General features: G+C 44.0%; 1 long non-coding RNA gene across 1 annotated transcript; it reads right to left on the bottom strand.

The window, feature by feature from the left end:
* Positions 1 to 1,289: 1,289 nt before the first annotated feature.
* On the bottom strand, positions 1,290 to 25,726 carry LOC146809566 (uncharacterized). Its single transcript, XR_014966458.1, has 3 exons — positions 25,626 to 25,726; positions 11,182 to 11,228; positions 1,290 to 4,966 (listed from the first exon to the last, which is right to left on the bottom strand). It is a non-coding gene; the product is annotated as an uncharacterized LOC146809566 (long non-coding RNA).
* Between the last annotated feature and the right edge of the window lie 356 nt (positions 25,727 to 26,082).

Here is a 26,082-nt window from a genome sequence, read left to right as displayed (position 1 = left end):
GTCAGGAACTCTCTACCCTGCCCCCTTTTCACGTTTGCCACCTCTCTTTTTCACTCTCGCACCCACAACAAACAAAATGGCGGCCGACACTTCCTGATTTTGACCGATTCGAACGTTGACTGACATGTAACCACCAATCAGAATTACGCTCGCGCACGTTAGGGTGCGCACCGTGCGTGGCTATAGATATTTATGTGCTTTAACTGCAATTTTCTCAGGAACTACTGAACAGATTGACTCCATATATGCAAAAGGCACTTCCCTGACCTGAGGACTACCTCTCTGCCAAATTTCAAGTAATTCTGTTCAGCCGTTCGGGCTGTACCTTCGACTAAAGGTCCAATGGGAAAATGCATGGAGACCCCCCTTTTTTCTCGGCCCCCGCTTGACGAATCACCCCGAGACTTTCAGGGTAGGAGCTGAACGGAGCGCCCCATTAGTTTTGAAAATTTCGCGAGGATTCGTCAACCGGCGCCGAAGTTATTCAAAATAGAATTTTCAGATTTCCTATGGAAACACGATCCTAACTATAACTATCTACTGGCAACCGCCAGTAGATAATATATATATATATATATATATATACACATTCACTGAAAACACCAAAGGTTACTGGGGTGTTATGGTTAGGTTCAGATTTTACACATACAAGACCATAGATATTGAGCAGGTATATTTATCTCAAGTAAATAGAACTTGCACCATGCACAGTTTTCTCATCAATAATTTCACTACAAATGCTGCAGTGATATTATCAATGATGTCATAGAAAATGTCATGAGTGTTGTAATATGTGGGGTAATTGGCAGTGCATGGCAAGAGCACGAGTTGTAGTTACTTGAATAACTATATTTGCTGAATTTCTATGGTTTTGTGTGTGTAAAATCCGAACCTAACCATAACGTCCCTGTAACCTTTGTTTTTACCAGTGAATGTCTATGTTTTTTTAAATTCTATTGCTTAAATATAACATCCCTGTAATCTTGTTTTTTCTAAGTGGATTGCTACAGTTTTTATAATGCTATTTCCTAACAATAACGTCCCTGTAAACTTATATTTTTCTGAGAAATTAGCCTTTTTTTTAAAAATATATAAATTGTAATATGATTAGTCCCATATGCTCAAATTACCAAAAGACATGTTGACCAGTTTATAAGTACATTCTATTCACACATTTATTCTTATAATTATTTTAAAACTAACATTTTTAAAATTAAGGCAGGGTAACTTAAATAGTCTTTCTATAAATGCAATGCGTCACGTTTTTCTTTTTTTTAAATTCATTTTATGGATGAGAGGCTGTGTGGGTGCTTAAGTGGGTGTGGAAGTGGCTGTGTGAGTGGTTTTGTGGGTCTGTGAGTGGCTGTGTGAGCGGTTGTGTGGGTGTGTGTGTGACTGTGTGAGTAGGTGTGTGGGTCTTTGACTGGGTATATGTGTGGGCCTGTAAGTGGGTATCTGTGATAGTTGAGGTCTAGATATGATGATCAGCTGAATCCATGAGGATCTGCAGATCCTTGTGTACTTAAAAAAAATGTTTTTGGACAATTTCCTGCTCATAAGGGGTTTCTACCAGACCCCTCCTTCAGTCCTATCGAGTCAGGGTACCTCTACCCTGACTCCTTTTATCACTTTCACATTTTATTTTCCACCGTGGAAACAGTGTCCTGATGCACAAAATGGCATCCGCAACTTTCCTCTCAGGTAGCGGTCAGCCAATCACGGCATTGCTGTTTGCGTGTGGATCTGCGAATCTGCCGGAATAAGCAGCGGATCCGTGTTTCTAGATATACATAAATATTTTTACCTTAGTAACTTCAAAGCTATTGAACAGATTTATACCAAATTACACAGAGTACTCTTTTCTGGAGCAAGATCTAGCTTCTGCCAAATTTGGTGTAATGCCGTTCAGCGGTTCGTGCTGTAGTTGTGTCTAAAATCCCTAAGGGAATTTAAATGGGGAAAACACATTTTGGGACCCCGCTTTTTCTTGGCACCCACTTGATGGATCCCCCAAAACCTTTCAGACAGCAGCTAAAGTGACTGGCAAACTAATTTTTAAAATGTCATGAAGATTCGTCAAACAGCACCAACATTATTTGGGTGAGGTCCTGTGAATGACGCACGATATTCCACTTGGAGTGGGGCATGTGGCCTTCCTCCCCGAGCCTCTGTGAGACTGCGGGGACCCCATGCCCCGGAGACGCTGTGTATAATGAGGGAAGCAGAGCGACCCCCCTCCCCTAGCCTTGATAGGCCCCAGGGACCCCAGCCCCCAGAGCCGAATGTTCAAAATAATGGGAGGGGGCCATGTAGCCTCCCCTAACTCAGATTCCTTAAGCCCCAGGGACTCCAAATTCCAGGCCCTGCCCCCAGGACACCCTTGTGTCCAAGCCCAGGTTAGCATGGACAGGGACACATATATATCCTAAAACTCCGCCAGGTGGGAGCAGACATGCATTCCCTGCCTGGGGCTAATTGATATTTTAAACTGCAAGTTATGTTGTATGAACTGTCATTTATGAAGTCTCAATGGCTTTTACATGAGACATTAAACTCGGGGGCGGATCCATGACAGATTTTCAGGATCTTCACCTACAATATATTTACATGCAAGGTTCTAAATGCAAACCATGACATGGTAGCTGGTTATCCTCAAACTAAAGGCATGGCTCCGGCCCTCCTTTGGATAACCCTGGCATAGAAGGTATAGTGCCTCAAGGAGCTATGCAATGAGACAAGGAGTTACATACGGGTTAAATAACTTCTGTTTTAAAACAAAAACGAAGCAGAACTTGACAGTGAGCGACACACAAACGAACCAACGACCTGTTTTGGGAGCATTGATGATTTCATCACTGTAGTAATTATTTTTGCAATCTGTGATTTAATCAGTACATACCAGGCTTCTGAGTGAGGGCTGTGAGTGATGATGGGCTTGCTTCATAGACGTCTTTGCACATGTGACATTCAGGGCTGGATTCAGAAACACTGTGTGCTCATGTACTCTAGTAGTCCTCCTGGTTTACTCTTGAATTTCAGGAGTAAGCCAAGAGTACCTTAAGAGTAAGTCACATCTGCTCTTCGCAAACTCTTTGTGGACGAGTACTTAGAGTTAATAGTGAACGGTGAGTATGGCTGGCATTCTATGGCATTCTGTGAGTCCACCCAAATTGCACAAATGTGTGTAAAGTGGAGATGTGAATTGGTAGTGTGCATATTTGCTGATTTTTTGTGCATCAGACTTTTTTTTAATAGAGTCAGACAACTACAGGCTGGCCAGGGGACATAGGGCCGCACGATAGGATACTTAGTACAATCTATTTTGGAACCAAAATAACGAGAACCAAAACATTGTGAAGGTAAGCGCATATAGGTAGGTATAGATTTACTATTCTTAATTCCAAATAAATGTACCCTGAAGACATATATACGGTCAAGGTATATATATATATATATGTGAATGTAATGATATTTTGGTTCTCGATCTTTAGACCTCAATATTTTGGCTCCACAATATTCTGTACTTGATACACTGGTGGAATGTCCTATACCACGACCCTGTTCTGTACCTGCAGAGAGGCACCAAATACAACTTTGCACTTATTTTCACTAAATTACACATATCACAGTGTTAGAATATGAGCTAAAGACAAACCAGATCTGCAACTCATGCTTCTGAGCTTCCAGCCTGCAGCTCATGTCCTACTAAGCTAGAGCATACGCTATACACAGGATGAAGTCATGGAAAAGGCCTCTTAGATCACAGACATTTTAAGGCAAGGGCCCCTTTCAAAGTGAACTTTCTCTCTAGCTCACTTCTGTGTATTTCTGTATCTCAACCTTTAACAAATAATACCATATTGTTAGGCTTGAATTAGCAGAAAAAACATAAAATTCAAGGTTGCGCCAAACAAGGGCCTCCATAATATATTTTGCCTGGGGCCCCCAAAATCCTTATAACACTGGTTTAGATTAATTTGGAGGCGCTGTACACGTTCATGATAAGGCCTCATGTGCTGCAGGAAATGGCAGCGCCCTGTGCCCACGCAATTGTACACGGTCATTTCCATCCACGAACCAGTGGATTAACAAGATGTGCACTGACCAACGAGTATGAAAGCGTCAATTTCTTTCACTACAAGCATGGATGTCATTTAGGGTTCGCCAGGGGTTGCAGCTGCGACCCCTGGCTTGCCCTTTGCTATGCCTAGCACTGCCTTTGCGACCCCTGGCCTCAGAGGTGGAAGATTCAGTGCCAGGAACACAGAGGCAGCTCGGGCTCCATACCTTATTTTCTGATATTTTTTTTATTACACTAACAGTGAATAAATAAAATATATTATTTACAAGGAGTGTAATAAAAATGGAGTACAATTAGCTGGAATATGACCTTCCAAGGCAGCTGAGGTAAGTAAAAAATGCTTTTAAATGTATGTTGTGTGCGTGCTTGAGGGTGAGAGTGTGTTTATGTGTGAGAGAGTGTATATGTGTGAATTTATGTGTAAGTAGGGTGAGTGAAAATGGAGGTCAAAGGGCATGTAATGTCACTTCCGCTACCCCTGTCATTTAGGAGAATTGACGTCCATGACTACAAGTATAATTGATGGGTGCAAATGTTGCACAACTGCACCAGCATCAGCGACACAGGACTGACAGACCCATCTAGTTGCTTTGATTCTTGTCACCATGAAGTCACAGCTCTGTCCCCATTACACAGATACACACCTTACCTTTCTTCAACAGCTTCCCACAGTAGTAATACACATCCAGACAACACAAATACAGAAACAATGCAGTTTATGCTTCACTCTAAACACTTCCACTAAAATGACTAAATGCCAAATTATTGCAAAACCCTTTTAGGGAAGAAAAAATACTATGCCCCAAGTGTATTTTTACGCAAATGCTAAATAATGGATTATCAATAAAATGGAAGCACACAAGAGACTTACCCTCCTGCTGCTCTCTGCTTGTGATGACGTCACATTGAAGCCAGAATAGGAGGAGAGATTTACCGACAAACGGATATAGAGGAAAGTCGTGAAAGGAGGAAAAAGCAATAAAGTATAAAACGGCAAGGACAGGAAACGAGAGGAGGATATTGTAGTTGACATGAAGAAGGAAAAAAAGAGGGAAAGACACAGATTATAAGTAAGAAATGTAAATTGAATGAGAAATAGGCAATAAAGAAAGTGAGAGAAGAGAAAGATGGAGAAAAGTGAAGAAACCAAGGAGCAAAAAGAAGGAAGAATGAAAGAACAGCCAGAGAGAGAAAACAAAAAGTGAAAGAAATAATAAAGAAATACATGGATGAAAGATTTAAAAGAAGAACAGTAAATAAGAAAGGTAGGACAGAAAGGCAAACAAAGTAGGAAGGATGATGTGATAGGGAAGTATGGAGAACATAAAACAATGAAGGGTTAAAGAACAAGAATCAAATAGAAAGCAGAAAGATAAAAAGTAATAATGAAAGAGGAAACAACAAAAAAGAGAGATAAAAAACAGCAAAAAGAATGCGAATGATATGAAAAAGAAAGGGTACATTAATTAATAAAACAATGAACAGTAAGACCAGAAAGTAAGAGGTAAAGAAAAGAACAATAGCAAGGAATATGATGATGACGTGAAAGGAGACAGTGAATAAAGGTGTGGGGAGGGGTGATGAGTCAAACACAAGGCGAGAGAGACAAACGAAGAGAAATACAAGGAAAACAGTTAATAAGAATATTAAAAGATTTAGAATGCAAACATGTATTTACTTATTATTTATTTATTTTGCGGTTTTATAAAATGCTCCTTAACTTGTGAAGCATTTTGATGCTTTGCAATACAACAGACACAAAACACAGAGATGCATCATGGCCAGTTGGGCCAACTAGGACGCCATTTTGGTGGGAGTCTAGTTGTGGCACCTACATGACGGGGCACCCACTTGATGGGGCACCTTCTGCTGCCCCAGCTACACTGAGAGGCCCTTCTCCATGGCTAAGACTTAGCATTATTAGGAAGACTCAGACCTCTAGCAGCTTCGTCAAGACCCGCGGGGCGCTGCTTTCAGCCTCCTCCTTACATATAGGGTCAAAGCCAACGGCCCCTCCCTGAACCATGCCTATGAAGATAGATTAGTGTACTTTGTGGTAGTACTGGGCCCAACCCCCTTATATTTACATTCATAAGTGTACTAAGGATTTTTTAATAAATACATCTAAAATATTCGAAGCATCCGCCCTGTAGAAAATGCATCAAATAATGACCACTTCTGTGTAAAATCACAACCAATAATGACAATGAGAAGCCCTTTCACAGCGGGTAAGGACTGGGCATCTTGGTGGCTGCAGAAGGCCGTTGAGTTGAACTGGGGCCAAAGAATATCTATAGCGTAATCCCAATAATTACATGTTACACTTGTAGACAGCGGCGTAGTGTGGGCCAGGCCGCAGGAGCCGCTGCCCTGGATGCAAAATTCTTAGGGGGTGCAAAATAAAAAAATAAAAAATTGTAGTACTACTTTTTTTTTCTATTGAAATTTTACGCAAGGAAGTGCTAACGGTCCATGGGTTAGGGGGCGCAATACTTGCCGTGCCCCGGGTGCTGGCAACCCACGCTACGCCACTGCTTGTAGATGAAGTACAAATGTGGGTGACAAAAACACCTCGACGTCTCTGTGATTTCATTCCAACGGTAAACCAATAAACACGTCTCTGTATAAATGAACAAACAGCACGTGCACACACCTTGCATCAGATACAGACATAACCACTACTGTATGCAATGCATTCCAACCGATGATCAACTACAAATCCAAAAACACAATGTACAAGGATGTAGAGGAAACCTGCAGTGAACTCACTCGCCACTGCCCCAGTAGAAGAAACAACTACTGTGTGAATGCACACACAAACCCACACGCTTTCCTATGATCACGTGCACATGTACGCAGTTCAAGATTCTGCTAATGAATATATGGGATATGAATATTGTAATACAAGAATATCATGAACAAAAACTCAAAGACCATTTTATTGAAAGGTAAGTGTATATAGAGTGAGTATAGATTTACTATACCTAACTTCACATGTGCATAGCTTGAAGATATATATATGTATCATCATGGTAGACATATGTGGAGTTCGGTATTTTGTCCTCGATATTCTTATGCCACAATATTCCGCCTTCAAAGTTCAGGGGGCACACCGTAATTGAACCCACTGCTTTACTCCAACACATGGTTAAGCAATGAAAGCGATTATCAAATGGACTGAGCACAGCAAACATATTTTACATATCTCCTGCTGTTTTACTTTGGTTTGGAATTTTATTTAGTGTCTCTTTATGTTATTGGTCTGAATTGTGGCATTTGTATTTTATAGTTTGCATAGGGTGGGATTTTAAACTTGTGGGGTAAGAGCTGGTGGCTAGCATTCAGTGTGTGCGTGCACAGTGTTACAGGGAGATTGAGCAGCAAAAGAACACTCCTTTCCCTGGAGTCTGGCGAATCGCTGTTTCGCTGCGGATTGGATGGCTCGTGTCTCTAAATGTGTTATTTCAATTACAGGCAGCATCAGCATAATTACAATGAAATGATGCGGAGTGGGCGCCAGCCCGACTCCACCATTTTTCTCCTACACTATTGGGCCAACTAGGACACCATTTTGGTTGAGAGTCTAGCTGTTACCTGCTTGCTCATGTGCAGGCAGGAAGGTACCTACTTCAGTAAGCCTGCTGCATTGATACGCCATTGGCCTGCCAAAGGCAAGCCGAGCTTGTCCGCACTCCGGCATCGCTCAGTGCCAGCCACGCTGCTTGTCCGCTTCAAACATGGACATATTAACAGATGTTGCTGCTTGAGTGTTGAGTTAATTAATATAGGCATTGCCTGGCCTGGCCCGTTTCAGTTTTCTGTTTTTATGGTGATTGCTCAAGCTCATTGGGAGATGAGGGAGGCATTGTTGGCCTGGATGTGGTTGCACTATTTCAGACCCAGATCCTCCTCTTGTTGGTAAGGGCACTTTAGTATGTGCTTTAGTTAATGCTCGATCTACAGTGAAGCATGCAATTAAAATTCTTGATATTTTAATCCTAGGTGTACTTTATGTTCTGTTTTTAAAAGAAACTTGGGTTACCGATGTGTCTGCCCCTGATATAGTGGGACTATGTCTGTCAGGATACAAAGCTTCACATCGCCTTTTGGTAGAGTTGTGGCTATTACTTTTAGAGTAGATCTTATTGTCTAAGAGTTGAGTTTGGATGTATTCTCCATGGCGGAGCTGTTGGATTTTTTAATCTCCTCCTCTGATTCAGCCCTAATTAGTTTTCTGATATTCTGTTGTCCGCTGGGTCCTTTAGGGGAATTCATGGAGGCTCCAGTAGATCTCTTGCCTCACTTGGCATTTTTAGTAGTGGGGAACTTTAACCGGGGTGCGGAGCTGGCCACTCACCTCATCTATTCCTTGGCTGCCCGTGAACTGTTTCAGCTCTTACAGGGCCTGCTCATCGATGTGGCCACTTGCTGGATTTGGTTTTTGCCCCTACTGACAGAATGAGTTGTCAGGATATTGATCCTCAAGCCTGCACTGATCATTTTGTGATCAATGTTAAGATCATTGAGGGCAGGAGGTTGGCCCTAGTCCACTTTGGCCAAATGCTACCTGCTTCATTCGTCACTGGGTGAAACTTTCTATGATTAAATTAAGAGATTCACTTAGTTCAATCACTGGGGCACTGGCTCAGTGACGGATGAGTATAGGGAGTATGTTCAGTGGGTCAATTCAGTCCAGGACACTGCCCTCTCTTTGAAAAAAGTTCTGCATAAGTGCTCGGGCCCCTTGGTATAGAGCATCTCTAAATTAGGCTAAGTGAAGCTGTAAGAAACTTGAAAGGGTCTGGCACTTGGACTGCTATCCGGCAACTAAATTTGAGTTGAAGGCTGCTCTTAAGCGACTGGTGCTCTCAGATGATTTCTGCACCAATAAAATTTTGGCTGCTAAGAATATTACCAAAGATTTTTTTTCTATAGTGTGTTCCTTATCCAGACCAGCCTGCTCCTCAGTCAATTGAGCATTCCCAAACACCCTGCGACAAGATATCACATTTTTTGAGGATAAAATTGTCACTATTTGTAACAACCTGGCTCAGTCTGCAATTCCTGTTACACCTGAGGCAGGGAGTGAAATTGATATTCCTTAATATTAGTCATTTAGTGATGGATGGGGCTTAAAGGGCTAATGTCAGAAGGTAAATACTTTCAACAGAATGAACCATCTGATTCAATTGCGCCTAGGTCCCGTCTACCGTGATCGTTGACTATCATTGGCAATTTGTGCTCCTTGGCGTTATCCCTACTTAAACCTTTAACAATTCATATCTTCAGTTCCCCTGTTGAATTTTTGTTATTTTTCTGTCATTTTGTTTATTAAATTGTACTTTATTTTTCAAGTTTGGTTCTGGATTTTGTTTGTGTTGCATTTAAACTTAATTGCTGTTTTGGTAGTGCAAGCATACTTTGCACATTGCCTTAATTTAAGCCCATCTGCTCTGAGCCATAAGTACCGGGGGTTTCAGCACAGGTTAAGTTAGTGTCTTTGAAGGTTCACCCTGGTTAGGGTTGTGAATGTTCCTTGACATGGGTAGTCAGCTAACCCATATAACATTCCGAAGTCTTACAGCGTGAACCTAGCCTTAACGATATTACTATTCCTGCCACCAAGTGGTCTCAGGTCCTTTTAAATGAAGAGGGAATGTTTTAGGAGCCTGTACACCACAGTTTTTCTCGATGCTATGAACATTGTTTGGAGGAAAAAACGGTGCAATATTTAATTCAAAAGTTATGAAAGTTACTTACAGATTTTAAAACAGTTATGTTTGTAATTAAAATGGTGAGGCATTATCTAGGATTCACTGTTACTTCCTGGTGAAGGAACATCTTCAACTTTCTCCAGAACGTAAATATTTTTTTTGAAAATAAGCTGCAAATTCTGATTGAAAAATCAATTTCACAAAAATGTGCAGATGCAACAAATATGCAACATCGACAAATTTATGAATTTTCTCCTTCAACTTCAGGAAATAGGAGGAAATAAAGTTTCGTTATTTTGCACACGTACAAAATATTTTATGAAGTCTATGAAAATGAAGTGGTGCAGACTATCTCAGTTAATTTCTACTTATTCTCTCTCTTTATTTAGGAATTCTTAGCGGCTTCGCTGATTCTGTACTAACTTTTGAATTTCTGATATTTGCAGCACGTAGCAATGGAAAAACTGTACTAGTAAGATCAACTGAACACAAGCATTTGTAAATGCAATAGGTCTCGCATTTATGAGAGTTTAAGCTATTGGCATTGTAAATGACAATGCCTTTTATTTATGTGTTGTTTTTAAAACAGATAAATAAAAGGTATTGTTATTTACAATACCAATAGCTTAAACTCTCGCAAATGCGAGACCTATTGCATTGCAAATGCATGCTCTAAAAATATTTTAAAGCGTTAGAAGAAAGGGTGTCCTGCCTGCAACAACAGACAGGACAAAGCTATTTGAGAAAATAGTGCTTGGAGGCTGTAATTAAAGCAACAACACACGTAACAGGGGGTGTCGCCATGGGAGGTTACAAAATGAGACAAGGCAGTATTAAGGAGGGACTACTAAACCTTTTGACCAGTGAACAGCCACAGTTTACATTGAACAATAACACAGCCAATGAAAAATGTGGGCGGAGAGTGGTCGGAGCTTCAAGTCCCTACCTCAAGACAGCATGCCTCGCAGAGTAGTGCATGCGCTGCCCAGGCTCGACCTAAAAACACGTTTTTTACCATTATTTGTATATGGGTCAAGACAGATTATTGCTTCAGTTTCTTGTCCAGAATGCATACTAGCATGTGGCTGACTGTTTTAGTCTCATATAACGTTTTCAAGAATCATGGGAAAAATCTTGTAAAAGCAGATGACAAGGAAGTACTAATGCTTAACAAAAATGACATTATTGCTATAATTGACAAAACAACTATAATGATTTTACTCCATGGAGCATAGGCCTGGTATGTGCATAGGCCTGCTCTATGAAAAGGTTGCTTTTTCACATTACACCTGCATCGGCAAAGCAGCATAGGGCTGGTCTGTAAACTTCACCCTTTCCCACACGCTACTATAAGAGAATTACCATACAAAGGGGTACGTCACTTACTCGTAATCCACTTCCTCGTCAGACATGATGCGGCTGCTGGAGGTTACCTGCAAGGATAGACCCAGACAAAGAATGGTGAGACAGAAAGAAAAAAAATAGACCAGATAAAACATTGACAGAATGTAGGATGAAGGTAGGCTTTTATACTGCTATATGAATTCCTAAATTCACTTGATCAGCCTAAAATCCGATGTCAGCTATTTAGTGCAATGCCCTATGGGGCTTTGCATACAAGCAATGGAAAAATAGAACTATACAAAAGTTTTTTTAATGGATGATTGTTGGGGGAAGAAGGCAAAGAGAAGGGATGGCGGAGATGACTATTGGGATAGATGTAAGTAAGAGAGATGGGTTTATTTTGGATGCTCTTTCTTTCTAGCCCTATGGTCTAGATAAAAACAAGATCCCACTGATCTAATTTTGCCTTTCTTTCCTTTCTTCATTTTTGGAGTTTTCTTAGTACCAAGATTAGGTGAATTGTTTTGGGTTTCCATTTGGCTCAGTGACCAGGCCCACTGATGTCAGCGTGGGCTTCACAATCTTGGATCGTTAGTCCTAGCAGCTAAACTCTCCTATAATACATTTTGAATGGCACATACATACTTTATAGCTCTCAACAAATATTCCTCTGAAATGAATCCCACGAGGTTTGCTCATCAGGAAAATCATGAAACATCAGCTTTGCGTATTTAATTCAATTCTTTGTGATTATGTACTACATTTTCAAAAGAAGAAGGGCACATGGCTCGAAATGCATTGGGCTTCAACGAAAGATTGGAATTAATCATGAAGTGTTTGTTTTTCAAATGAGTTTGTACGTAATCAGAAAGAATTAAATGAAATATGCAAATGCTGATGTTAAGCATTTGAGATTGATCTGGTTTATATTGTTTGAATCTGCTAGCGCAAGAAATGACTGAGTTCACTAAAAGTGGTAGTATGTTTATATATTTAGTTAAAATTAGGTAGTAACTACTTTCAGCAATTGTGCACAGTGGTCAAGTCCCTGTGACTTGTGTAATGTTGGTCTGATTTAGGGCACGGTTTAGATAAAAGTGCTACTGCTGTAGCACGCTATCCAAAAAGTTTGCAGCGTTCTAAGGATTTATTAAAAAATAGGAGTGCTTCTCTCATTTATATATATATTTCTAATGTATTTGTCTTCAGAGGTAAAGCACCCAAATATGTAATTTGATGCCATTACGAGTATGACAGAGACTAGGGCAAGTACGCTAGCCTATACCACCGAACAAGCTTCTGAGATTTATTCTTTGATTCAAGATGTGAAAACATCCAATGTTCAAGAGAGTACAGTAACGCAACAGCTTAAACAATTAGAATTCCTGTTTAGGTGAGAACTTAATCAACGGCTACATGCGTCAACACTGGTGCAGTACCAAAGGGCTAAACACATTCCGCGAGGACTAAGGTTATCCATAAAACCAATGTTGTTTAGATTTTATTTGAACAAGGAGTTCATGGACGGATGGTATTCCATTCTAAACAAATGTTCATTAGATCTTATTTTATTATTGGTGGAAGAGTCATCAAAAGCTATCAGTGATATTTCGATTGAGATTGAAGAAATTAAACAAAATTTACAAACAAGAATGGAAGGTGACGATTGGAGCAAATCCTTGGAGGAAATAAATACAAGATTTGACAAATACACAAAAGAACTACAGGAAGGGAATCTTTGAAAATATAAAAGGGATACTTTGGACTACAAACTGAATGAGGTTTATACGTGGGCAGAAGTTTATGCCCAACGACAAGTCTATTGTAAAAAGAATGTGACTACTTCATCGGAGGAAAGTCTAGTGACAGAAACGGATATTAGTACGAATCGACCTCCAGCTCACACTCAAATAAGTGGCGGACAGGTTCCCACAGAACAAAGTGAAAAAAATTGAGCTCATACATTTGGGAAATCTTTTTATCCAAAGGAGGGGATACGACTCAACCACTGGGGACATCAAGATCAGGAGGAAAACGAGGAGAAGTTAACGAAAAGGCTTGCACACGGAGCCAGAAAACAACCTTATCATAAATATATCATCAACAGAGCTCACTACACACCAAGTAAGCATATTGAACAAAGGGCTGGGCGTTGTCCCAATGTACAGCACTAACCTTTTGGAATGTGAGGTGGCTCTGTTTACATTTATGAAAGTACTAAGATTGAGACATTTTCCCACCAATATTCTTCCACCAAGATCTGAGGAGACAGAAGCAGAATTTTTGGAATTTCGACCCAAATCAAAATTTCAAGCCTCTGTGTCCCATAAAGTTTTGGACTCTTTTGAAAATTTAGTGAAGAAAGATCTGCTAAAAATCAACATGAAAAATCCCAAGAGAAGAAACCTTACAATGCAAGATAGAAACATTCTTCAATCAATTCAAAATAACCCTAACATCTTGATTCAAAACGCTGATAAAGGAGGAGCTACAGTCATTATGGATAAATCATTCTATGTTATTAAAGTGAATGAACATTTTGCAGATGCAATGACATATCTTCCTTTGAGCAATGACCCGACAATTGAATTGAGTAAAACACTACAAACTATTCTCAGTCATGCTCTTGAAATGGGATGGATTTCAGCTTCTACCAAGCAGTATTTGACAGTTGAGTATCCCAGAAGACCTCGACTTTATATGCTCCCGAAAATACACAAAGACCTTTACAATCCTCCTATGCGGCCGATAGAGACAGGATGCGGGACCATGTTTAAACCCTTGGGTCAGTATTTTGATCAATTTCTTCAACGGTTTGTCGAACAATGGACTTCATATGTCAAGGACACAAAGGATTTTTTATTGAAACTGGGAGCTGTGAAACTAGAAAGGAACTGGAAAGGAAATCCTTACTCTGTACAGTAGATGTTAAATCTCTGTATACATCTATCCCTCATTTAGCAGGTATGGAAGCCGTGGAATGGGCGCTGTTACGTCAACCTACCATCAGAGCTGATAAAGTATTTCTGCCTGTATCACAGCTATTTTCAATGGGATGAGCATTTGTTTCTTTAGCAGACTGGCACGTCCATGGGTTTTGCGGGGGCGCCCGCATATGCAAATACTTTTATGGCTAAATTTGAGTCAGATTACATCTATAGTGATCAAGAATGGAAAGACCATTTACTGTTGTACTGTAGGTACATAGATGAAATCTTCATTTTGTGGACAAGCAGTCAAGAAATACTTGAGCAGAAAATCCAGCAATTGAACACGTATGATGATAAAATTCAGTTCACACATAGCATCAGTGATACCACTATATAATTTCTGGATGATGCAATCACTGTAGAGGGAATGGAAATTCACACTGAAGTATTCAGGAAGGAAACAGACATGAACAACGCGCTGTCGTATCAAAGTTTTCATCCTCAAAATCTCAGAAATAACTTACCATTCTCACAGTTTTTACGTATCAAATGGATCTGTTCAAATTAAATTACTTTGGAAAATAACCTATGCATTTTACAACAGAAATACATAGCTATAGGCTATCCACAAGAAATTTTGGAGAATGCAACAAAGCGCCTTGCCAAGTATGATCGGAACGATTTGTTGACACAGAAACCAAAGGAAGTGACAGAGAGAAAAGTGTTTGTCTCTAAATTTTCAACGAGCTCCCAGAAGATTAAGAGTATCATCAATCATCGATGGAAATTGTTGCAAAATGAAACAAATTTCAAAGCTATCTTTAGACACAAACCTTTGTTCGCATATACCAGTTCAAGGAACTTAAAAGAGATACTGATGGCTCCTCCAAAAACCATAACGCAAGACCACAAGGGAATGAAAAAGTGTCAAAATTGTGTACATTGTAACAACATTATATGTGGAGCCAAATTACATCATCCCCAAACAGGAGAGACCATCAAACTGTTCCATAATTCAGACTGCAATTCATGCAACCTAGTCTATTGTATTAAATGTCCTTGTTGCAAGTTATACGTCTGAAAAACTGAACGTAAAATAAAAACACGTATATCAGAACATAAAAGCAAAATTAGGACTCTGAATAAAAACAGTTGTTTGGGCGCTCATTGGGTAGAGGCTCGACACAGTGTAGCCCAATTACAATTTTCAGTGATAGAAAGAGTAGCACAGATCCCAGGAAAGGATCTAACTAGATCCTTGCTTCAAAGGGAAATCTATTGTAGCAGAAGGTTGGATACTCAAGATACAAAAGGAATGAATGAAAAAATTGATTACACTTGCTTTTTATAATGGCAACCATTTTTCATGTAAGCAAGCTGTTGTACTGCATTTCAATGTTGGAATATATAATTATCTTCCCTGATTTATTTTTGGTTTTTAGTTGATTTTTTGTGCACACCTACTTTTCTTCATCTTCGTTTTACTGACACTGAGTATTGAAGAGATGTACTTTTGTTTCAGTAAAGTGGATGGTTGGCAACTTTTTTGGGAGTGAAGACCAGTTAGGTTAATTGGGGAGGTTGTTTTAACACATAATGCAAATGAGGTCGATCTATTGAGTTTGCCGCGTGATTTATCAGTAAGAATTTAGGTGAATGATAATTTACGCACAGCATTGGTGACTGTGAAAGTTCTCTTAAGATGGCGCCCGTTTAGTACAGCACGGTGTAGTCCGTCGTTAGTTCCATTGGCAGGAGCTATTGTATACTTCCGGCCATTTACGTGGTTAAAATGCGCCGATTACCGCATTTGGTACGGCATCTGCCACAAAGGATTTACAATACGAACGCGAGAGCACGCAGCAGGTGAGACCAGTGAGTGTATTAGTTCCTGCAGAGGTTTTCTGAAAGAACGCTGAGGTCGAGTGGTTTAACCCCTTCCCCGCTCATGACGGAACCGTTCCGTCATGAGCCACGGTTGCCGTGTGCTCATGACGGAACGGTTCCGTCATGACAATCCTGTTGGCGGCCGCTCCGCCTGCGCGGCGCTGTTTCCCCGCCTGTGCGGGGGGACAACGCAAATGGGCGGAGTCATGACGGAACCGTTCCGTCATGAGCACAGCTCAACTGTGGCTCATGACGGAGCGGCTCCGTCATGAGCACAGGCCCACCGCGCTGCCCCCCTGCCCCCCCCAGCGCTGCAGCGGAATGTCCGCAGCAGCGAAGGGGTTAAAAGTGCATTTTATTATTGTTTTGCAGAACGTAGCTACACGGCATCTGCCTTGAACGATTTATTATGCGAATGTGAGAGCAAGCAACAGGTGAGATCAGCGCGTGTATTAGTTGAGGTAGAGGTTTTCAGAAAGATCACTGTAGTTGAGTTGCTGAAAAGTGTTTTTTTGTTTTGCAGAACGCTGATACTCAAACTCTGTCTTAAGTGAGCAACATTTGCAGGGTATTGAGAAAGGTGGGTAGTACCACGGTCCTTTGGTGGTGTAGGAAGGTCGAATCTGACTGCATGGTTGCCCCCATTTTTTTCCTGGTGTTTTGCTGGTTTTCGACTTAGTTTGGCTGGCATCCTGCTATTCAGGACCCCAGCCTATCTGCTTTCCCCTTTAAATTGATTACAAAGATTGGATTCTGGGGCACCCTTATAAGTCCCTAGTATATGGTATACTATGTACCCAGGGCATAGGTCCTCCAGAGGCCTACCAGGGGCTACAGCATGCATTATGCCAACCCTGGGAAGCCTTCCAAAATGACACAACAGGTCTGCTACAGCAGCCTGTGTAAGGTGGTGTATGCACCCCTTACTGCGATATAGGTTACCTATATCTCTCCATATCACTGCACATGTAGACCTATCATTCACCCCTTTGGCAGGGTGCTGGGTTTCATGTGAGAGGGTGCCCTTGCATGAGCAGAGCCCCTCTGCAGCTTTCGGAACATTTATTCCGGGGTTGTTTGTGATGCAGCCAAACCATATACTCTTAAGTGCATTATAACCTTGCGGTAAATGCTAACTTTGGGATGGCTGCATGGAAACATGTCATGTTTGGTGTCAAACACCTTGGAATCATACCCCCCAAATCAGTAACTAGTGTGATCTCACACTTCTAGAGGGAGAACCATGACAGCACCGGTATACCCAGTACCAGTTTAACAGACCCTGGCATCACAAAATAGATGCTGCCAGCCACAGACACGAGTCTGCCCTCCTGCTGCTGGACCAAACTCCGGCAGGGAAGGCCTGGACAATAGGTTTCCTGTCACAGGGAGGTGTCACCAACTTCCAGACAGGCTTTAGTGTATTGGGGCTGGGTGGGTGCACTCCAAGAGTGCTTTGAAGTCTGCACTGGGGGCACATTTGGTGTCCATGTGCATAGTCCAGCTCAAACCGGTTGCAGGGCTATCTGGTATGAAACTGGACAAAGGAAATGGGTGTAGCCACCCCTCTTTCCTGACCCTCCCATAGTTGGGTCCCTAGAGTTTGTCCCACCCATTCCTTAGGTATAAGATAGGAACCCCTGGCTACAGGACTTTAGATTTACCTGGATGAAACTCTGATACATAATCCTGGAACTTCGACAATCTACAAGGCGCTAGATGACTGAAGAATCTCCCTTGTAGTAAAGGAGTTACTCCTCTGCAAGGCAGACATCTGACCGGTTTGCATCTCTGAAGCTCCCGCCGGACTCTGAAGAATTTGCAACACAGGAGGTGGGTTCCCAGACTTTCCAGAGGCCGACCCGAGCTCCCGTAGCCCTCGTGGGGACCGTGGAACCGGAACCTCTGGACACCGTGCACATTTGCAAGTGCATATTCTTCCCGTCAATCCTTGAGGCTCTGCTTTGGACTACTTGTAGTCCACACCCCAAGTAGTATCTCCACTGAAGATTACTGGCCTACACTCACCGAATGTCCCGTGGGCTGGTATTGTGTGATTCCTCTCGAGGTCCCTTCACGATCCCTGGTCCGTCGACTGGTGAGTCCCTGTGAAGGCAACTCTAACTTTAATTGGGCTTCCCTGGTTGCTCCAGATGTGCCCTGACTCTCCATTGCTTGGGGAGTCCCCAGGACCTTGCTGGTCCGCACCGAAGCATCTCGTCTCTTCCTGTGTGGGTTGCTGTTGCTAAGGCTTGTTGGGTTCAATCCGAGCACCGACACCGCAGCACTCAACATCCTTTGTGGGACAGCTTGAATCCAGCTCCTGGTTGTCGTGAACGCCTCCTGGTCCTCGTGGCTGCAGAGTCAAGCTTCACCTCTTCGCACCTGAAACACCTGACATCGGTGGGCATTCGTCTATCGTGCCCCTGGTCACTGGTAAGTGACCCAGACTCTGTCCCCTCTGCTTTCAGGTTTTTCTGATCTTCGATGCAGACTTGGATCACACCGGACACTTTTCTTCTTCCCGGCAGCAGCACTTTGTAGCAGATCACCATTGAAATCAACGACGATTCCTGACACCATTTGACACCTATGCACCCGGCTTCCCTGGGTGAGGTAACTTGAGTACTCTGGTGCTCCAGTGGGTGCTGGCCCTAGAACCCTCTAAGTCTAAAGGGGTTTGCTCAAAGCCCTCTCCTAAGGGTCCTTAACTTCTAAAATTCCAACCGCAACTTTCCCATAGAATAGTATGGGGCTCGCGCCTGTGTTCTCACATTGCATGCGCACCCTCACCCCCAGCCCCCCCGTGGGTCCCCTGTGTCACTACCCCTTGGGGTCCCAGCGATTCTACGTACTCTAGGCACTGTGTCTAGTCAAGTCGTGGTTCTTATACAAATTTCTTAGTATATGGTGTGGTCCCCCCCCGGGGCCCAGTGTATATTGTGCTATTTACTGTTATTTCAGAACTGTATTATTGTGTATCTGGGACTCTAATCTCATAAAGAGATTAGTAGTGAGTGTTTAGAAATAAATACATATATTTTATATATACCTTGTGTGGTTCTCCTTTCATTTAGTAATTCAAGAGGTTATAATCTGGTAAACCAAGCTGCTTTACACTCCTTCAAGACTTAGCCTGAAGGCTGCTCTCCATAGCTACCACTAGGATAGCTTTCAATAAAGGTTGTCTTTAAACCTATTGATCAATAAGGGTTGTTTGGACTGGTACAAGGTGCCCACTGTAACTAGTGGACAGCATATACCAGGCCAACTTCTCACAGGTGGTAGCTAATGAGGGAGGAACGATGATGGTTGACGTTGATAATAAAGTGTCACCCCTTTTTCTCAGTTGTAGAGCCGGTATGCACAGTGTGAGAACTGTTCCAATTGTAAGTATAGATTGCTTGGTTTGTTGAACAGAATGTTGGTTGGAGTCAAAATCACTGGTGGAATTAGCAGGGTTAAGATGGGTTTTGGGTTGTTTCCGTGGTACCTAATCCTAACACCATTTCTTTCTCCTTTTTTCGATTTATCACTTCATTTAATTTATTATATTATTTTCTGGAGATCCAGGGAAGTATTATGATGAATGTGTTGTTGTAAGTCAAATTTGTACACACTAAGAATTAAGACCTTCTTGCACAGAAGGATTGTTTTCTGCATTTAAATGTCTCAAAATCTGTTTATGTTTATATTTATGTATTATGTAGATTGAAGGCCCCCGAAGAAGGGCACATGGCCCGAAATGCATTGGGCTTCAACGAAAGATTGGAATTAATCATGAAGTGTTTGTTTTTCAAATGAGTTTGTACGTAATCACAAAGAATTGGATTAAATACGCAAAGCTGATGTTAAGCATTTGAGATTGCTCTGGTTTATATTGTTTGAATCTGCTAGCACAAGAAATGACTGAGTTCACTAAAAGTGGTTGTATGCTTATATATTTAGTTCAAATTAGGTAGTAACTACTTTCTACTTTCAGCAATTGTGCACAGTGGTCAAGTCCCTGTGACTTGTGTAATGTTGGTCTGATTTAGGGCACGGTTTAGACAAACGTGCTACCGCTGTAGCACGCTATCCAAAAAGTTTGCAGAGTTCTAAGGATTTATTAAAAAATAGGAGTGCCTCTCTCATTTATATATTTAGGGACTGTACTTTGTCAAAGTTGCCATCCTCCTATATGTTATGGTTTTCCTCTTTAATGCCAAGAATTTCTTTCAATGAACTGATACTGCCATTTTGCTATAGGTGCCTGGTATGCAAAGAGTTCTTCAAGAATGCCAGTCCCAGCCTTTTCCCATTGGTGCCCATATTCCAAGAATGACCTCTGGCATGCCAGAACCAGTATTTCACCACGGCTGCTCATTAGTTACCGCCGTGTCATTATTTTGTCACAGGTGCCTGTCATGCTAACAATTGCCTCCAGTATGCCAGTGGCAGTATTTTGTCACAGGTGCCTGTCATGCTAACAATTGCCTCCAGTATGCCAGTGGCAGTATTTTGTCACAGGTGCCTGTCATGCTAACAATTGCCTCCAGTATACCAGTGGCAGTATTTTGTCACAGGTGCCTGTCATGCTAACAATTGCCTCCAGTATACCAGTGGCAGTATTTTGTCACAGGTGCCTGTCATGCTAACAATTGCCTCCAGTATACCAGTGGCAGTATTTTGTCACAGGTGCCTGTCATGCTAACAATTGCCTCCAGTATGCCAGTGGCAGTATTTTGTCACAGGTGCCTGTCATGCTAACAATTGCCTCCAGTATGCCAGTGGCAGTATTTTGTCACAGGTGCCTGTCATGCTAACAATTTTCCAGTATGCCAGTGGCAGTATTTTGCCAACTATTGCCTTTCCTATGCCACGGACAATGGCAGAGTTACAAGCATAACACCGGATTCTCACTCACTCTCATTTACAGTCACTCACACTCATTCTCAATAACGCACATTCTATCATTCATTCGAACACCTACTCATTCACACTCTCTCACTCATACTTATTCTGAATCATACTTACTCACACTTATTTGCACTCACTTTTAATCTCCCTCATTGTCACTCAATCTCACAGGCTCTGATTCACTCATTTGCAGCGATTCATTCGCTCTCGCTATCATTTACTCTTACTTTCTTGCTCACTCACTTGCACTCACTCACTGTTACACTCACTCACTGTCAAGGAGTCCCAATGTTTATAAGGGTGAGCCACACCTGTGTTCTTGGCACTGATTTTGCTACCTCACGTGCAGTGGTCGCAAAGGCAGTGCAGAGGTCGCAGCTGCAGTGTCTTGCACCTGCTAAATGACGTCCAGACCTCCCGCCCCCCTTGCAACGACAAAGCAAAGAGGTCTGTCTTTAACATAATAGACAAAAGCATTTGTGAATACCTGAATTTGCATATATTGTCACTTTAAAAGTAGACCTATTAGCTTTATCCGTGATTGTTTCGTGTTACAGACAAAACCCCCCTCATTGTATCAACTGGGGGGTATTAATACAATGTGTGCAACATCTTCACCCTTTAGAGCTTGGTTAACTCCTGAATACAGCAGCTGAAATGTGCTCAGCTAACGTTTGCAAAGTGTTGGTTTTATTGTCTCTTTTCCTCACGTTTGATCTGTTTGAGTTGTAAACATGTCTATTCAATCTGCAATTTATGCTACAGATGTTGCATTACATCACAAATGCGACAATCATTTCCAGACGCCAGTGACAAGGCGTATTTAGCCTCTACGTACATGTACGAAGCCTGTGGTTTGAGACACCAGAGACAATTCGAGGCTTGCAGCCGGGGATTCTTGAAGTCCTGCTCGCCTGTTCTTTAGGATTCACATTCCTGGCGCGTGGCGCCCCCTCTGCTGCCACAAATGCCGTACATAATCTCCAAGCTTTGTTACTGCTATGTGGGGGAGGCGCGCGTGCAAACAATGCCTGGGAGCGACAACTGCAACAGGTGCACGCAAGTGGCGTAATGAAACTTGAGAGCCCCCCCCCCTGCAAGTTCCGTGGAGGGGCCCCCTCCGGACTCAAACAGGAGCTCTCCAGCCAAAGCACTGTGCTGATGGGGCCCCGTAGAGCATGGGGCTCCCCCCGCACCGCGGGGGCTGCGGGGCCTTTTGGTGCCCGCAGGACAGGCGCTTATCTCTGGGCGCGCGCGCGTCCGCTGTTGATATTGTGTTTCTCATTAGGAATCCCAGTGCCACTGAGAGAGCTCGGTGGGTTCAGCCAGTTGCAGCGGAGATGGTCTGTGTATAATTTGTGAATCGTGCAAAGGCAGTGTCACCATTTCATCCTTCCGGAGTGTGTCAAGTGAGTCTCGCCAGGTGCCAGTAACTAGTAACATCCCTATTTCCAGCGCCAGAACGCGACAAGAGGAACAATGTAAGCACGCCCTGGTTATACTGCCTGCGTTTTTTCACAGGCTGCCCCCCATCCTGGCCAGAGACGCGCCCGCATGTGGCGCAGTGTGCAGACAACAGGCCGGTGTCCGGGATTTCTTCCGGGTCCCTTCCGTGCCAGTGCCTGTCTCTGATAGGAAGGGTTGGGGTCTCCAGCGGACAGGGGCCCTCCTTGGGTAATCAACATTTACCCAGCCTGAACCCCCGGAAGAGAACAGCTGCTTGTGAAAGTCAGGCCTATTTCTAGGCGCTCCAAAGCCCTAGGTCCAGCTGAGAGCATTGTACATCATCCCCCCCCCCCCTCCCCCTCCCCGCAGACCCCATTGTCTCCGCGTGGCTTTTATTAGCACGGGCGTGGGCGGTGGGAGTTAGTGCCATGAATGGACTGAACTTCCACTCCTTACTCCCACCCCCTTCCATCGCCACCCTTCCCCCTGGCTTAAGGTTGGGTTCACTGGTGGGCAGAAACTGCAATAGCAGATGGTAGTGGTGGGGGTGGTTGTGTCTGGGCCTTAGGACTGCGGATGGGGTTCACTAACCCATGTCAGACGAATGATTCCTTAGCTCTGCACCATTATCGTACAGGCTTCACCTCTCACTACATCTCTATGTATGCAACCTCCCCAAATGCGCACAATTACTATCGAGGTGCTTCAGTCAGTCTGTACTATTACTTTCCAGGTGTGGCCTCCCCCAGTCTGTACTGTTACTATCCAGGTGTGGCCTCCCTCAGTCTGTACTATCACTATGCAGGTGTGGCTTCCCTCAGTCCATAGTATTACTATCCAGGGGTGGCCGCTCTCAGTCTATAGTATTACTATCCAGGTGTGGCCGCCCTCTGTCTGCACTATCACTAGCCAGGTGTGGCCGCCCCTAGTCTATAGTAAAACTATTCAGGTGTGGCCGCCCTCAGACTCTACTAGCAGTATCCATGTGTGACCTCCCTCAGTCTATAGTATTACTATCCAGGTGTGGCCTCCCTCAGTCTCTACTAACAGTATCCAGGTGTGGCCTCCCTCAGTCTATACTATTACTATCCAGGTGTGGCCGCCCTCAGTCTATAGTATTACTATCCAGGTGTGGCCGCCCTCAGTCTGCACTATCACTAGCCATGTGCGGCTGCCCTTACTCTATAGTATTACTATCCAGGTGTGCCCACCCTCGGTCTCTACTAACAGTATCCAGGTGTGGCCTCCCTCAGTCTATAGTATTACTATCCAGGTGTGGTCGCCCTCAGTCTGTACTATCACTATCCAGATGTGGCTTCCCTCAGTCTATAGTATTACTATCCATGTGTGGCCGCCCTCAGTCTATAGTATTACTATCCAGGTGTGGCCGCCCTAGTCTCTACTAACAGTATCCAGGTGTGGCCTCCCTCAGTCTGTAGTATTACTATCCAGGTGTGGCCTCCCTCAGTCTGTAGTATTACTATCCAGGTGAGGCCTCCCTCAGTCTGTAGTATTACTATCCAGGTGTGGCCTCCCTCAGTCTGTAATATTCCTATCCTAGTACGGCCTCCTTCAGTCTGTACTGTTACTATCCAGGTGTGGCCGCCCTCAGTCTGTACTATCACTATCCAGGTGTGGCTTCCCTCAGTCTATAGTATTACTATCCAGGGGTGGCCGCCCTCAGTCTATAGTATTACTATCCAGGTGTGGCCTCCCTCAGTCTCTACTAACAGTATCCAGGTGTGGCCTCCCTCAGTCTATACTATTACTATCCAGGTGTGGCCGCCCTCAGTCTGCACTATCACTAGCCATGTGCGGCTGCCCTCAGTCTATAGTATTACTATCCAGGTGTGGCCGCCCTCGGTCTCTACTAACAGTATCCAGGTGTGGCCTCCCTCAGTCTATAGTATTACCATCCAGGTGTGGCCGCCCTCAGTCTGCACTATCACTAGCCAGGTGTGGCCGCCCTCAGTCTATAGTATTACTATGCAGGTGTGGCCGCCCTCAGTCTCTACTAACAGTATCCAGGTGTGGCCGCCCACAGTCTAAAGTATTACTATCCAGGTGTGGCCGCCCTCAGTCTGTACTAACAGTATCCAGGTGTGGCCTCCCTCAGTCTATAGTATTACTATCCAGGTGTGGCCGCCCTCAGTCTGCACTATCACTAGCCAGGTGTGGCCGCCCTCAGTCTATAGTATTACTATCCAGGTGTGGCCGCCGTCAGTCTCTACTAACAGTATCCAGGTGTGGCCGCCCTCAGTCTCTACTAACAGTATCCAGGTGTGGCCACCCTCAGTCTCTACTATTACTCATTACGGAACATTACTGTACCTATGTAACCCAAGTCTACACTATTATACGTGGGCGCTCCCTCATTCTGTACTGCTATTAGGAGTTTGTACTCCCTCATCCTGTACTCCTGCTATGCAAGTGTTAATGTCGACCCGCACTATCAAGGTGTGCCCTTGGTATTATTACCTAGGTGCGGCCCCCCCCCCCCCGTCTGTACTTTTAGAAGGGTGTGACCCCTTCAGCCCGTACCGTACCGCGCTGTTTTTACTTTCCTCGGTACATATCAAACGCCATGTGCGTTTCCACCCTTCAGCCTCCAGTGCTTCCACGGAGGTGCGCCCACCGCAGACCGCGCACTTATTGCACAGCCGTGAGCTCCAGTGACGTCATGACTTATCAGCCACTGCCAACTCCAGGTAGCATCTCCAGCGAGGGTCGCACGGGTCACTAAAACATTATTGTTCCTTTCTGGTCCTCCTCTGGCTGCAGCCAACAGATAACACGGCCACGAGGTCAGGTGTGCACGTGGCTCCGTGCTGTGAGAGAGAGACGAACGGGGGGCATGATGAGAGGGGGAAAGGGGGCAGAGCAAGAGAGGCAAACGGCAGAGCGCCTCGAAAGGTCTGGTTCAAAGTGAGGGCAGTTCAATGTCCGAGGGACTCCTTCGGTACTACTGTTATCCAGGTGAGAGAGACCCTATGCTTACCGGTTTGGGATACCCCAGCCTGTGCTATTAATATACAGGTGGAGCCTCCCCATGGCCGTGTGATCGCTTTGGGGGGTCTGAGATCTGCGGCAGGAACGCGGGTACCAGAGAACGGACTAGTAATGAGGTAGGTGAAAAACAATCAAAGGTATTCGAAGGACGATCTCGGGTACCCCGACCCCCTCGCTGTCTCTTCTCTATTTCTGAGGTTTTCCGACTACTCGGACACAATGAAGTACACACGTCGGGGACCCCACACATACCATGAGCCCGTGACTCTCTCTACCTCCCTCCCTCCCTAGCCCCCAGTGAAAGCAGGCTCTTACCTAGGCGCTGGGTCTGGTGAAGCAGTGATGGAATGACGGGCCCGGGGAGGGTCTGGCCATGCTTTGTACCCGTGACCACCCCCTCAGCTGAGGGTGGATCCGAACCCAGGGACACCGCGCCCCGCCCTCACACCTCCTGCTCCGTCCTCCATTGGCTGAGGTGGTGTCCGGTCCAGCTTATAGGGTGCTTCGAGGTCCCGAGGCCAGGAGCTGCGAGAGAGTTTATTCTGGCCATCAGGAGGGTACATATTGATGCATGAAAAGAAGGGCGGGGGTGGAGGGGGGGGGGGGGGTGCGACGGGGGAACGGTAGAAAGATGGGACGGATGGGGGCGGTGAAAGGGGCGGGAAACTGTCCGGTGGATCAGATGAATGGGCAGAGGAAACAGAGGAGGAGAAGAGAAGAATAGATTGATATCTAGAACAAGAGAGTAAGAGAAGGCTCAGAGTTTCAAGAC

The sequence above is a fragment of the Triturus cristatus genome, chromosome 7, assembly GCF_964204655.1.
Source record: "Triturus cristatus chromosome 7, aTriCri1.1, whole genome shotgun sequence".
Taxonomy (NCBI): domain Eukaryota; kingdom Metazoa; phylum Chordata; class Amphibia; order Caudata; family Salamandridae; genus Triturus; species Triturus cristatus.
The sequence above is the reverse complement of the archived record's forward strand: the minus strand, read 5'-3'. Positions and strand labels throughout refer to the sequence as shown.